A 12,293-nucleotide genomic window follows, 5' to 3' on the forward strand; every position below is an offset into this window, starting at 1 on the left:
CACAGTGTCGGCGTTTGTTTCCCTGTTGGCCAGGACTGGCCTGGGACAGAAAATCGGGCATTTTGACTAGAGACCGGCCCCCCAGGTATTAAAGCCATAAAGCCTTTGAATGAAAACAAACACTGTTGTGACAGTGATGTACAGTCTTGTTGGTATATGTATGATTTCTATACATTTTACATCAGATAAAAACTTTGGTTGTAAGATTCAGATAATTATTTAATAACAGTGAGACATTTTAAATGAGAATAAGAAAGAAAAATGGTAAAATGGTCTGTATTTGTAAAGCGCTTTACTTGGTCCTAAGGACCCCAAAGCACTTTACACTATACACAATCATCCACCCATTCACACACACATTCATACACTAGAAAAGTATTTCTTTGTGCCCCCCTTTCCCTGTTAATGCCCTACCTGGCCCCCTGGCAACACTTTGCTAGACCCGCCTGTTGTGGAAGTTTTCCATTTAAATAAAGCCTGCAGACGAGCGGTGAGCGGTAGCTAACATTCTTTAATCAAAACACACAAAGAACAGACAACCAAGCTTGATGGAGAGCCTACATGACCACGGGGCAGGGTCAGCAGAGTCTCCCTGAGCCTAGCATGGCTCTCAGTTAAATACCTTCTCCAGGAACAAAAGGCAGTACACAGCTGTTTCACACCTTAACACTAGAATTACTGAGCCTTTTTTTTCCCTGGTGCGAGTCCCTACTACTAGATTTACTAGCCCTGCGCAAATTTGCGTAAATTCCACTGGCACTGCGTTGTCTTTACAGTCCCTGGCACAGCAGCTGCAGCAGCTTCAGCAGCCTGCGTCTGTGCTAATATTTCCTTGTGCTACATGAATCGGCAACGAAGTTCCTGAGCTAGAAGACTCAGAAACAATCTTCTTTTGCCTGTCCACCCTGTACATGCCTTGTACAAAATGTAGGCATTCACCGCTAACAGGTCCAGCATATTGTAGAAAACCGCTACTGACCACCTGCATGTTGCTGCTCTTATGGAATACATCCGCACAAGTTGAGTAAGTTCACGCCAGACTTTATTCACCGTGCCCCATAACGGCGTTTTGCGCTGCAGCAGTCTGTGCGACAGTGACAGTGAAGTAAAGAAATTGTCTGTTGTGACGTTTCTCCCATCATCCAAAAACGGCTCCATCAGTTTCATGACCACGTTCTTGATCCCAAATTTGTCTGGCTTGGCTGCGATACACTGTGTGAATGGACAACGAACCTTGGTAGGGAACAGCTGTTCATCTATGGTCATGTGTTCTCCTGGAGTGAAACTCTTAGCACAGTTCTTGTTGAAGCGTGTCCAGATGTCGGAGATCGCCGCAAATTTATCTGTTTTCACCCGTTCTGCCCGCGTGTCCCTGTCATCAAATCGAAGGTGTTGCATAATTGAAATGAATCTATCTCGGGGCATTGTCTCTTTGATTACTGGCACCAGAAATCTTTCTGACCAGCAATCCACAATGGCACCAACAGGACACATGATTGCTCTTACAAACAGGATTGAAATGAATGCCATCAGTTCATGAACTGACAAATTCCAGTCCGGCTCTATTCTGTGGGCTTGATGGACCGTACACTCCCTGATGGTCTGCAGCATTCCCACGTCTAACAGGCAAAGGAAGCTTTGGAGCACACTTGTAATCTTGCGCTGTCGGAAGATAAACAAATAGAGAATGGTAAATTTACATGAACCTCACTCTAAATGGGTTTATATAAATATCATATCTACTATGGCAGTGACAAACCTTAGCAGACTCTGTGGGTCCAGCTTGCGCAGTGAAGCACAAACGATTTGCTACTGCACTGGGCATTGCAATGTCCTCCTCTACAGTGCCGTCTTTTGCCGTGTGGCTCTGGCTGGGCTTCCCAGTACCACGGGGCCTCTTCTGTGGAGGCATGTTGGGCTCTTGTTCCGTCTCCTTTTCAGATTCTTCTGAGGAGGTATCAGTGGCCTGCTGGACAAATGAAACCTCTCCTCCATCAGAATCTGCTTCGTCCATTTTCTGAAGCAAAGCCAAAGCCTGTTGCGCGGAGAGGTTCTTCCTGCGTGGCAGTGATACGGAGGCCATCCTGATGTGCGTTCTCAGAAATGCGAACAAGAAATGATTCTCCCGTCTGGGTCGGTCTGCTTTTATGCACAGCACTGTGCTGTAGTCAAGCAATGCCACTCCCTCACATACACAGTCACAATGGAACAATGGAAGATCTGTGCTGAGAGTCAAGGAAGGTGTGAATGTGTGTCTTTTATATTTGCAGGTCAGTCAATGTGTGGGATATTTTGTATAGATACGGCAGGCATTTCTGAAAGTCGTAACACAGAGGTTTGGCCTGACTTGGATCTGAGCAACTCTGAGTGTGCAAATGCAAATGTGCCAGGCCTCAAGGATAATGGGTGGTTTGCACAACAAAAGCTGGGGGAGAAATGAGCTGACGACCTGTGAAAATCTCAGCAGGGGTGATTAACACCTCGGGACTTGCACCAGAAAATAAAAAAGCCAGTAATTCTAGGGGGTGTTGGGTTTAGGGAAGTTACGCAAATTTGTGCAGGTTTAGTAAATCTAGTGATAAATACGTGGTAGAAATCCCAAAAGGGTGATTCTGTTCACCTGGACGTAGCATTTTCAACGGGAGAAACGCCTCCTGAACTGAATTGTCTCAGTTGATGGCCATGCGGTTGGCCTCCTGAACTGTTTCTTTGGACTGTTTTTCCTCCTCTTCTGAGTTTTCCTTCCTGGAGCTCCAGCACCCACCCAGATTTGGTGGAAATGTTCTAATTTTAAGAGTTTCATTGCAAAAGAATAAACTGCTGATGTCCGCAGAAGTTTTTAACTTTGGTTGAAAGGACAAACTATGAAAAATAATAGACCTTTGAGGATTTGAGCATACAAACATTATGCAAAGTTCCTCTTAATTGTAAAACACAAATCTGAGGATGTTGGAAGACATGTGTGGTTCTCATCAGCTTTGTGGCATGTAGATGCTCCTTTTATTAATATTCCTAAGTCCGGAAGAATACTCATAAACACTGAGGTCCTGCTATGTGCCAATGTGTATCTGGGCCATTACTAAACAAAGATGTGAAGCAATGTTAATAATTGTTGGTAACTTTTTTTTCATTTCCAGGTTTCAGTTACTGCTGTTGATATGTTAAGAGTAAGAATAAGTTCAGATTCTCTTAAAGATAACAACACTAATATGTTAACAATTGTTCGACTTGTGGAGGTATTTTGAGAACCCTTATAAACATCTGAAGGAAAAATATTCTTTAATCATAGATGCAGACTCATGGAAAAAATATTGATTAATCATTTTATTTGATTTTGTAGAGTTAGAACAAACAGATTGGATTCTCAAAATCAGTCAGTTTCTTGGGGTCTGAAGCAACAACAGAACAGGGCTCTGAATTTTTGGCAGAAGCCCTTTTTTTTCTTCTTTTTCTCCTTTTTCTCCTTGATTTTAATGTTGTCAGACTTCTCTGAATTATTAGTAAAAGAGACAACTGGCTCAGACATGGATAGACATACAGAAGGGAGTTCCTCACTAGGAAGATCATCAGACGTTGCCAGACTTTCAGAAGCAGGCTCTTTAGTAGGAAGAACATCAGCCTTTGATGAACTTTCAATGAGAGGTTCTTTAGTAGGATGAACATCTGGAACATCTGACTTTGGCAGACTTCCACGAGCGGGTTCTCCAGTGGGAAGAATATCAGCCATTGTTGAACTTTCAAAAAGAGGTTCGGAAGTAGGAAGAACATCTGACTTCAGAACACTTTCCCAAGCAGGTTCTTGAGGTTCTTTAGGAGGAACAACATCTGGCTTCAGCAGATTTTTACAAGCAGGCTCTTTAGTCGGAAGAACATCAGCCTTTGTTGAACTTTCAAAAGGAGGTTCGGAAGTAAGAAGAACATCTGACTTTAGAACACGTTCAGGAGCAGGTTCGTGTGGTTCTTTAGTAGGAAGAACACCTGACTTCAGAACACTTTCACAAGCAGGTTCTTGTGGTTCTTTAGTAGGAACAACATCTGACTTCAGCAGATTTTCATGAGCAGGTTCTTTAGCTGGAAGAACATTGGCCTTTGTGGAACTTTCAAAAAGAGGTTCGGAAGTAGGAAGAACATCTGACTTCAGAACACGTTCACGATCAGGTCCTTTTGGTTCTTTAGTAGGAACAACATCTGACTTCAGCAGATTTTCATGAGCAGATTCTTTAGCTGGAAGAACATCAGCCTTTGTTGAACTTTTGGAAGGAGGTTCGTGAGTGGAAAAAATATCAGCAATTCGTGAACTTTCAACTGGAGGTTGGGAAGTGGGAAGAACATCTGACTTCAGCAGACCTTCAGGATGAGGTTCTTTAGTTGGAAGAACATCAGACACTACTGGACTTTCACAAGGGGGCTGGAAGATCTGGCATATGCTCGTCTTTGCTACATCAGAAATTGCCCTGAGTAGTCCTGGTGCAAAGTTTGCAATGTGGCTCAGCAGAATCTTTTCTGAATATTTCTCTCTGACTTCAGACAGGATACTTTGCACCATGTCATCTCTGATGGACCTTGAGAAGATGGCCTGGTTTTCCGTTGTTAGGAGAGATTTGGACACTCGATCCAAAGTGGCCTTTGTCACACTGGTGGAGAGGATGCTCAATTTTTGGGAGGACATGTTCAGTAGGGGGTAAGAAGGAAGCTTCCAGAAGCCATGCAGGACACGGGGAACCACCTCTATCACCACGTCTGTTGCAGTGAACAGTTTGGAGGTTTGTGCGTCCTGCTGCCTCTCTTTAAGGAGGTCAATGTACTTCCTGACATTGCTGAGGAGCTTAGGTGTTCTGCAGAATAAAGTTATAAGAATGATCTTTTACACCTATTTAAAAAAATAACAGAAATTTTGAAATACTGTAGCTGGACTGTTAATGATTTTATGTCAGAGGTGACTCACTGAAATTTAGGAGGTATGGCCTCTGGAAATTCCAGCAGCATCCGGGCTTGAAACTCGATGTCCCTCATTTTATTTATTGTGTTCACTGCCCACACCTGAAACAGAAAGCATGTTTACATTGCAGTTTTGTTGAGAGGTTATGTGATTGTAGTAAAAAAAAAAAAAAAAGATCTCCAAATGACTAAAACTCTTGTGAGTTTTCTAGTCTTACCAGTTTCAGAAGAGGTTTGGCTTCTGTTTCTTCCAAACCCTCCAATTCAAACTCCCAAAGTCTTCAAAAGAAAACAAAAGAGAGGTTTTCTCTCAGCATTTACACTTCAGCACAAACAGTTTCAGGTGTGAGGTGGATGGTCTGTAGGTGTCACAGTAACTCACTGCTCTCTGACTGTCTCTTTGCTCCTCTCCACCAAAAGATCTCCCATATCTTCTGCAGTGAGGCTTGATGGTATTTGGTTTTCCTTCTGAAGTCTGAGGAATTCCATCATCATTGCAATCTAAAAATAAAAGGAGACATTTAATCAGCATCAGTCCCAGGTCTTCAGAAATCACCTGACATTTTATCTCAGTTTTGGTTTGGATGGATCTGGGTCTTACCTGAGCCCTGTAACCTGGTAGATACCAGCAGATCTCCACAGCTGTGTTATATATGGGTGTGTTGAACAGCACCTGTCAAAGAAATAAGAAATTACTCATTGTAACTTAAATTGATTCTCAGTTTGTCAGCTTTTTAAAACTACATCAAATTCTTCAAAAATGCAGTAAAAACAAAAAGTGTCACATACCCTGATGGGTTTGTAGATCCCTTTACTGGCTTCCATTAAAACGCTGCTGTTCTATCACAGTTGGGGAAGAGAAACTTTCCAAAACTCTTCAAAACTTGTGTAAGATCAAATGTAGATATGAAAATACTCCTGACTTGATGGTTTTTCTTGCACAGATGAGCTCTTTTTCAAGTCTGATGCAGATTTAAAAATACACAATTCTAAAACAGTCACCATGGAAACATTTGATCCCTGCTTTATGTCATTAAATTAAAAGAAAACACTCTATTTTACACCACATTACACTATATGTTGTTCATTATATAAGTAAATAAGGGTAGGCTACAGCCGTCCTTAGGTCACTCCTGTGAAAAGATGCATACAAACTGGTGAATCAGAAAAGAAAGAAAGCCAACCTGCAGCATTATGTCCTTTTATGTTATTTCAATTCACTTCAGTTTTATTGATACAGCACCAAATCACAACAACAGTCGGCTCAAGGTGCTTTACTTTGTAAGGTAGACTCTAAAATAATATACACAAGGAGAAAAACCCAACAATCATATGACCCCCTATGAGCAAGCACATTGGCGACAGTGGAAAAAAACTCCCTTTTAACAGGGAGGAAGCGCCGGCAGTAACAGGCTCAGTGAGGGGCGGCCATCTGCCAGGAGTGGTTGGGGTGAGAGAACGAAGATGGGACAAGAGGCATGCTGTGGAAGAGAGACAGAGATTAATAACAAGTGTGATTCAATGCAGAGAGGTCTATTAACACATAGTGAGGGAGAAAGTCTCTGTCTGCTTTTCCTAATGCTGAGGTGAGGAGGACTATTAGCCAATATAAAGGCGACACTGGCGACCCGAGTGTGGAAACAAATGGTTTGCACAAGAAGCGGTCACTGAGCGATCAAAGCTTATTTACCACACATAAAAAATCAAGGCAGAGTAGAAGCGGGTGGATCGATTTTTAATGAATTTTAAAATTATGTTTGTTTTTCTTATTCTTGAAAAAAGATCATTTAACCTCGCATTTGTTTCCCTTTTTATACACTACTACTTATGTGTTTTTTTCTTATTTATGTCTATATTGTTTAGTTAAACAGATGACAGTTTTCCCCTTTTTACTACTTTTTGAACTCTATGCTGATGTTTAAAGATTTTATTATTACTAAATAATGTTTTTAGCAATTAGGTGAAAATAAATACCAGATGAAACGATATTCTCTTCTGTTATCTTTTATTATTTGTTACTTGAATCAGTATCCGCGCTGCACACAATCAAAGTTATTTTCAAAACATGCAGAAACAGGTCTTATTTTGTTAACAAAATGACAAACCATTGCATCGTTACAAACAAGGTTATCACTGTACATATTAATTAGTCTTGAATAAGACGCTCCTTTTTGGACATGATATAGAAAAAGCACACAGTGTTGTCCGCAGGTTACCGAAAAGTCCTTCTGAACCTGTCTCCCAGAATACAATATCCGAGCGGTGTTTTTAAAAGAAAAACTTTTATCTCGGGTGAAAACTTATCAGGTGAGTTACCGAAGCTGTCAAAAAAGTGCCCTTGCTTGTCTTTTGTGATATTGAACGCCAACCAGTGCTTCCCAGGTAAGTCTGATGGATCTGTATTCACAATGCCCATGCATGGATATCTGATGGGCTTTGTTGGCAGCTGGTCACATGCTAAGACGCCTAGAAGATGAGCCCTGTTACTAATCCTTTTAACAATGCTGGTTAGTTCTATTGTATTCATTTTGAATGTTTAGTAGTCGTCCAGCAGCACTTGTCTCATATTAGATATTTGGATGACTGAATCAAATACAGAGTAACACACCAGGTTCATTGTTCGGGGTAGCGGATTTCTGAAACGGGTTTCCAGCCTCACGCTCCCTGTTTGAACTAATGATACGTTCCCTGAATGTCCTTCATCAGCTTCCAGATTGAAACAGGAATTGTTTGGCCAGATACGACTGTCCATCAACGTATAAACACATGAGTTCTATATCACAGTTTTAAAATTAAATGGATTACGTGTAAAAGAACCAGGATAAGCTTCGTTATCCACGAAGGCGATGATGACAAATTTAGGCAACCTGCCCATAAATAAATTAGTTGATATTCTTGTCCCAGCAGGTGTGGAGAAGGTCTTTAAAGAAACTCTGCCTACAGCATATTTTGCATTTGCATGATGCAGCGCCTTGCCGTGTGCCAGCCTGACACTTGGTGAGACACTGATTCTTTTCACAAATAAGCTGGCAGAGACGATTTTAACTTTATACGCGGTGTTAGCTCCAGTCATGACAGCAAATTCGTCTTTAGAGCGCACAAATTTCAGCGACAGATCGATTCCATTAAGTAATCATTTTTCTTGAAAAAACAGGTCTGCGTGTACTGGAGCAATCAATTCAACAATACTGCTATTCGCTGTATAAGTACCTCTGGTCACCAGACCCTGGCTCTCCCCTTCTATACATGTATCATTCATGTGCGAGGCTGTGTCTGTACAGAATAAAGCGCTGCTGAACTGTGTGTCTAAAGTCTGCTTATTATAATTGATAAGACATTCTATTATGCCTCTGTATGGATACGTGTTGGATGATTGGCTAATCAAGCGATCCCCCAAATTTACATCTACCTGACTAAATAAGGTGCAACCTGGATAATTAACAAGTCCCACGTTTGTGTCACGGGGTGGAGAGGGACAAGTTACCTAAGATATTTTTATTGTGCATGTTTGGTTTTGTTTTTACTTTCTTTAATATTTTAATATTGTATAGTGTTCTATTCTTGGTTTTATTGCATGTTTTATGGTATTCATCGGTGACTTGTCCTGGAAAGTCTCCGCCCCTCCTTGATTATGAACCCGACACACCTGTGAGGTCCCGGAGGCCAATAAGAGTGATGGGAGACGAGAGAGAGGAGATTGATGGTGGAGTGAGGACTGAGAGAGTGAACGGTATCAGGCGGTGGCGGTGCCACAAGCCCAGACGGGCTGGTGCCGGTTGGTGTGCCACAGGAAAGCGGTGGCAACTGGAACAGAAACATCGATAGGGCGGCGAGACGCCGCCGGGTTTTCCCTTCTTCTAAGGCGGCTAGAGTTGGCTAATGCAGGCACCAGCGCGCAGAGGCACCAGCGCGCAGAGGCACCAGCGCGCAGAGAGCACCAGCGGAAGCCACGAGACGGCTGTGCCGATTTCCAGTTTTAAAGAAGCGGCGGGCGGAGTTGAGAGCTCTGCCCATCCGGGCATATCGGGGCGTGAGTGCGAGAGGGAGGCGAGGACTCCGCTGGTTCCTTTGGTTATACCACCTGCTGGATTTCTTAGCTCCCTGGGACTTTTAGGTCGTGGCGCAGGCCACAGGACTTTTAATGTTATGCTTTATTGATTTTTACTGTGTTACCCCTTGGCCAAGGTTGTTTTAATTCATTTTACATTTTTAACTATTTAAATATAATAAATTATATTTTTAATCTTACAGTTTAAATTGTGTGCTTTCCCTTGGCGGCTCCACTGCTCTGCCCGTTTTGAGGAAGGTTTCCTTCCTTTAAAAAAAAAAACACAAAACACTGTGGAAATAAAATCAGCCTTTCCGCTCCGTTACATAATCATCCCTGCCTAAGTTTGTGCCGTCAGCATCTGTGATTCTTACTCGTGTGTAGATATAGGAATCGTTTAGATCCAGGTAATCCTCTCCGGATGATGAGATTTAAACTCGATTGGACCTCCGTCTGTGATTGCAGAAACTGGCGGAATTTCAATAAAGGTCGTTTTCTCTATGGACGTTTGTGTGTATGGGACAGTAAAAAGATCGAGCTCTGTTTTTAGACATTCTCTGATTGGTTGTGTAACAGAGCCATTTAGAAGATGTCACATGCTGTAGTTTTTGAACGACTGGTTCTGGGTCTTTTCACTCCGCGTGGTTGTCTCCGTTTGGTGGCTTTCCTGGCAAGTCTTGTCGTTTTACACTTTTTAGGCGGCGGCGTATCACGCATGCGTGCAGTGGGAGGGGTCTTAGAAGGTTTGGGTGTATACACATACAAGCTGTTGCCATCCTGCTCAGTAGATGTTGGCTTGGTTATGTTGGATATCACATCAGACACTATGCCTGATGCTGCTGTTTTTAGGTGGGGTTTGACTATGCTGACTCCTTTTTTAAACAACGGTACAGCAATTCTAAACAGGCTGCTGAACAAACCTCCCAGACCTGCGCCACATTGCGTGCTGGTCCCAATATAACCATTCAATTCTCCACCAGCCTGATTTAAATAATATCTTACAGATTTTGCTTCATCTGTGTTGTAGACAGACATCCTTATTTTTTAAAAATGGTGTCTTATGGGTCGGAAGTTGAACTTGACAAACACCTTCCCGTATAAAAAGGGTATGTGTTGATTTTGGTCGTCTTTCAAATCAATTTCTATGTCATGGATTAAGGATTTCGAGACTGGTGTGTAGTGTGGGCTGTCAAATTGAAGAATGGCTCCCCGACGGTCATCGTCTGTTATATTTATTGCTCTTAATAGCTGCGCATGGGCGTCACCCACAAGCTGGTAATCAACGATATCTGCATAAATAAAAATGTTCTATTTTCTGCCGTATACGTCTGCAGGATGTGGTGCGTATGTGTTTTTATAATGAAGTACAAACGGGTCTTCTGATTTGAATCCTAAGATTCCTGCCAGTCTCCCTCTAAATGTGAGAACTGTGCCCCTATAGGGCCCATAACACTAACATAGTTACTAACTTCACTGTATTGTGTTTTAATGTCGGTGTTATGTTTTAATGTTTTATTATCTGCACCACAGATGCATAATGCCCCACAGACAGCTCAATCACGGTTATGGACAATGCTCCATCTTTGACTGGATCATAAATTTCCACTCGCGAATCTGATTGTGGAAAAGACAACCATAGTCTTGGGTATTGAAATTCTATAACACCGACCTCATACGGTTCATTTAAAACAACAGGTTTTGCTAGCTTTGTTCTAAAATTAGATTTCTTATTGCCTGGATAAACATGTGCTGAAGCATTCGAGAAGAGGCTCACATAAAAGCCTGCGTTGTTGTTGTTCGTTTTATCCATTCCTTCCTTCCTTCCTTCCTCAGTCTTTGTCTAGTGCAGAATGAAAGTATGCAGAGCTGCGGCGTCTCTGTTAATCACACTTCAACGATGTCTTTTTCAGGGATCCATGATTTTCAAATGAGAAGGCCAACCGAGCCATTTGACCAGCGCTAACTTTTTTCGGTCCTCTTTTTTCTGCCAAGTATTTTCTCTATTTGAAACCTTTTGTTTTTGTCAATAGTCACCTGCTGTGTATTCATAAATTACACCTTTCACTGCAGCTCCTGTGAGATCCTCCAGTTTGTATACGGGAGGGTCTCTTCCTAAACGCTCCTTTATGGTAAAGTACTCGTGTGTGTAGGTCTGATGGTAACCCTTTCAGAATATGCCTCGTAGTTTAGATATTCTCTCTGTATCGCCCACATTAAATTTAAAAGTCACCGGTTTTTGGGGTTTCATTTTGTACAGGGTGTTAAAGACTGCTTTCTCATTATCTTTGCACACCTCGGTGGGGTCATTTTGATAGAGCTGTGATAAGACAGGTTATAGGACTGTACAAGATCTTGGATCACATTAACATATCTTGGCCAGTTAACTGATGTTAAGTATTTCCACATTTTCCCCTTTAAGGTGCGGTTAAAACGCTCTACCGCACATGATTTCATTTCACTAAAGGTTGAAAAATGTGTGATGTTATGCTGCTCCATTAGTTTTTTAAATGTTTATTATAAAATTCCTTCCCTAAATCTGTTTGGAGTTTTTCAGGCACACGGCCCTCTCTCAGAATATCACCAAAAGCCTCAGCAACAGCCTGTCCTGTCTTGGTTTCAAGGCACCTAACCCATGCATACTTAGAAAACACATCTATGCATGTCAATAAGTACCTAACATTATCATTATCCGCAGAATATTCACGCATGTCAACCAAATCAGCTTGAAACTGTTTGTCAAACCCGTTAACCAAAACTCTATTTCTGTATCCTTGCATTTCTGTATCCTCTATCCTTGCAGGTTTATGAAGAGTATATGTGTCATCTCCTTTTAAAAACGCTCCACGTCAGGTAATGACGGCTTTAAGCCTGTTGCCTCACTGACAGCGATACGGAGCTTCTTTACACTTCCTAAACCCCCTGGGTGTGAAGGGTTGTGATATATTTTTCTCAGCGTGTTTTCCATAATCACTTTGACCAAACACAAATACAAATGACCAGAAAAAAGTGTTAGCATACGTTTTTATTTCATTTTCTGTGTAGTGCACAGTAAGGTTTTTATAACAGATGTACATTAAATCTTGTGTCTCCCAGACCAGTAGTTTCCAATCATGTGGAGCAGCGCTGATTTAACTCCGCGGGTGTGATGATTGGTATTTAGCAGGTATCCGACATTCTCATCAGTGGTGCAAACAATGTGCGGCACTGATCTCAGTTCACACAGAAGACGCTCTGCAGTGCTGATGATTTGTGCTTCAGCCTCACTGACACTGTATGAGCAAACAAACAGACGGATGGCCGGGATGAA

At 42.0% G+C, this 12,293-nt stretch overlaps 1 protein-coding gene across 1 annotated transcript in view; it reads right to left on the bottom strand.

The window, feature by feature from the left end:
- Positions 1–12,293, bottom strand: part of LOC309700493 (uncharacterized protein) — a 2,098,293-nt gene that overhangs the window by 1,015,309 nt on the left and 1,070,691 nt on the right. The window lies entirely within an intron of this gene.

Source organism: Aulonocara stuartgranti (assembly GCF_965226115.1).
Source record: "Aulonocara stuartgranti genome assembly, chromosome: 3".
Taxonomy (NCBI): Eukaryota; Metazoa; Chordata; class Actinopteri; order Cichliformes; family Cichlidae; genus Aulonocara; species Aulonocara stuartgranti.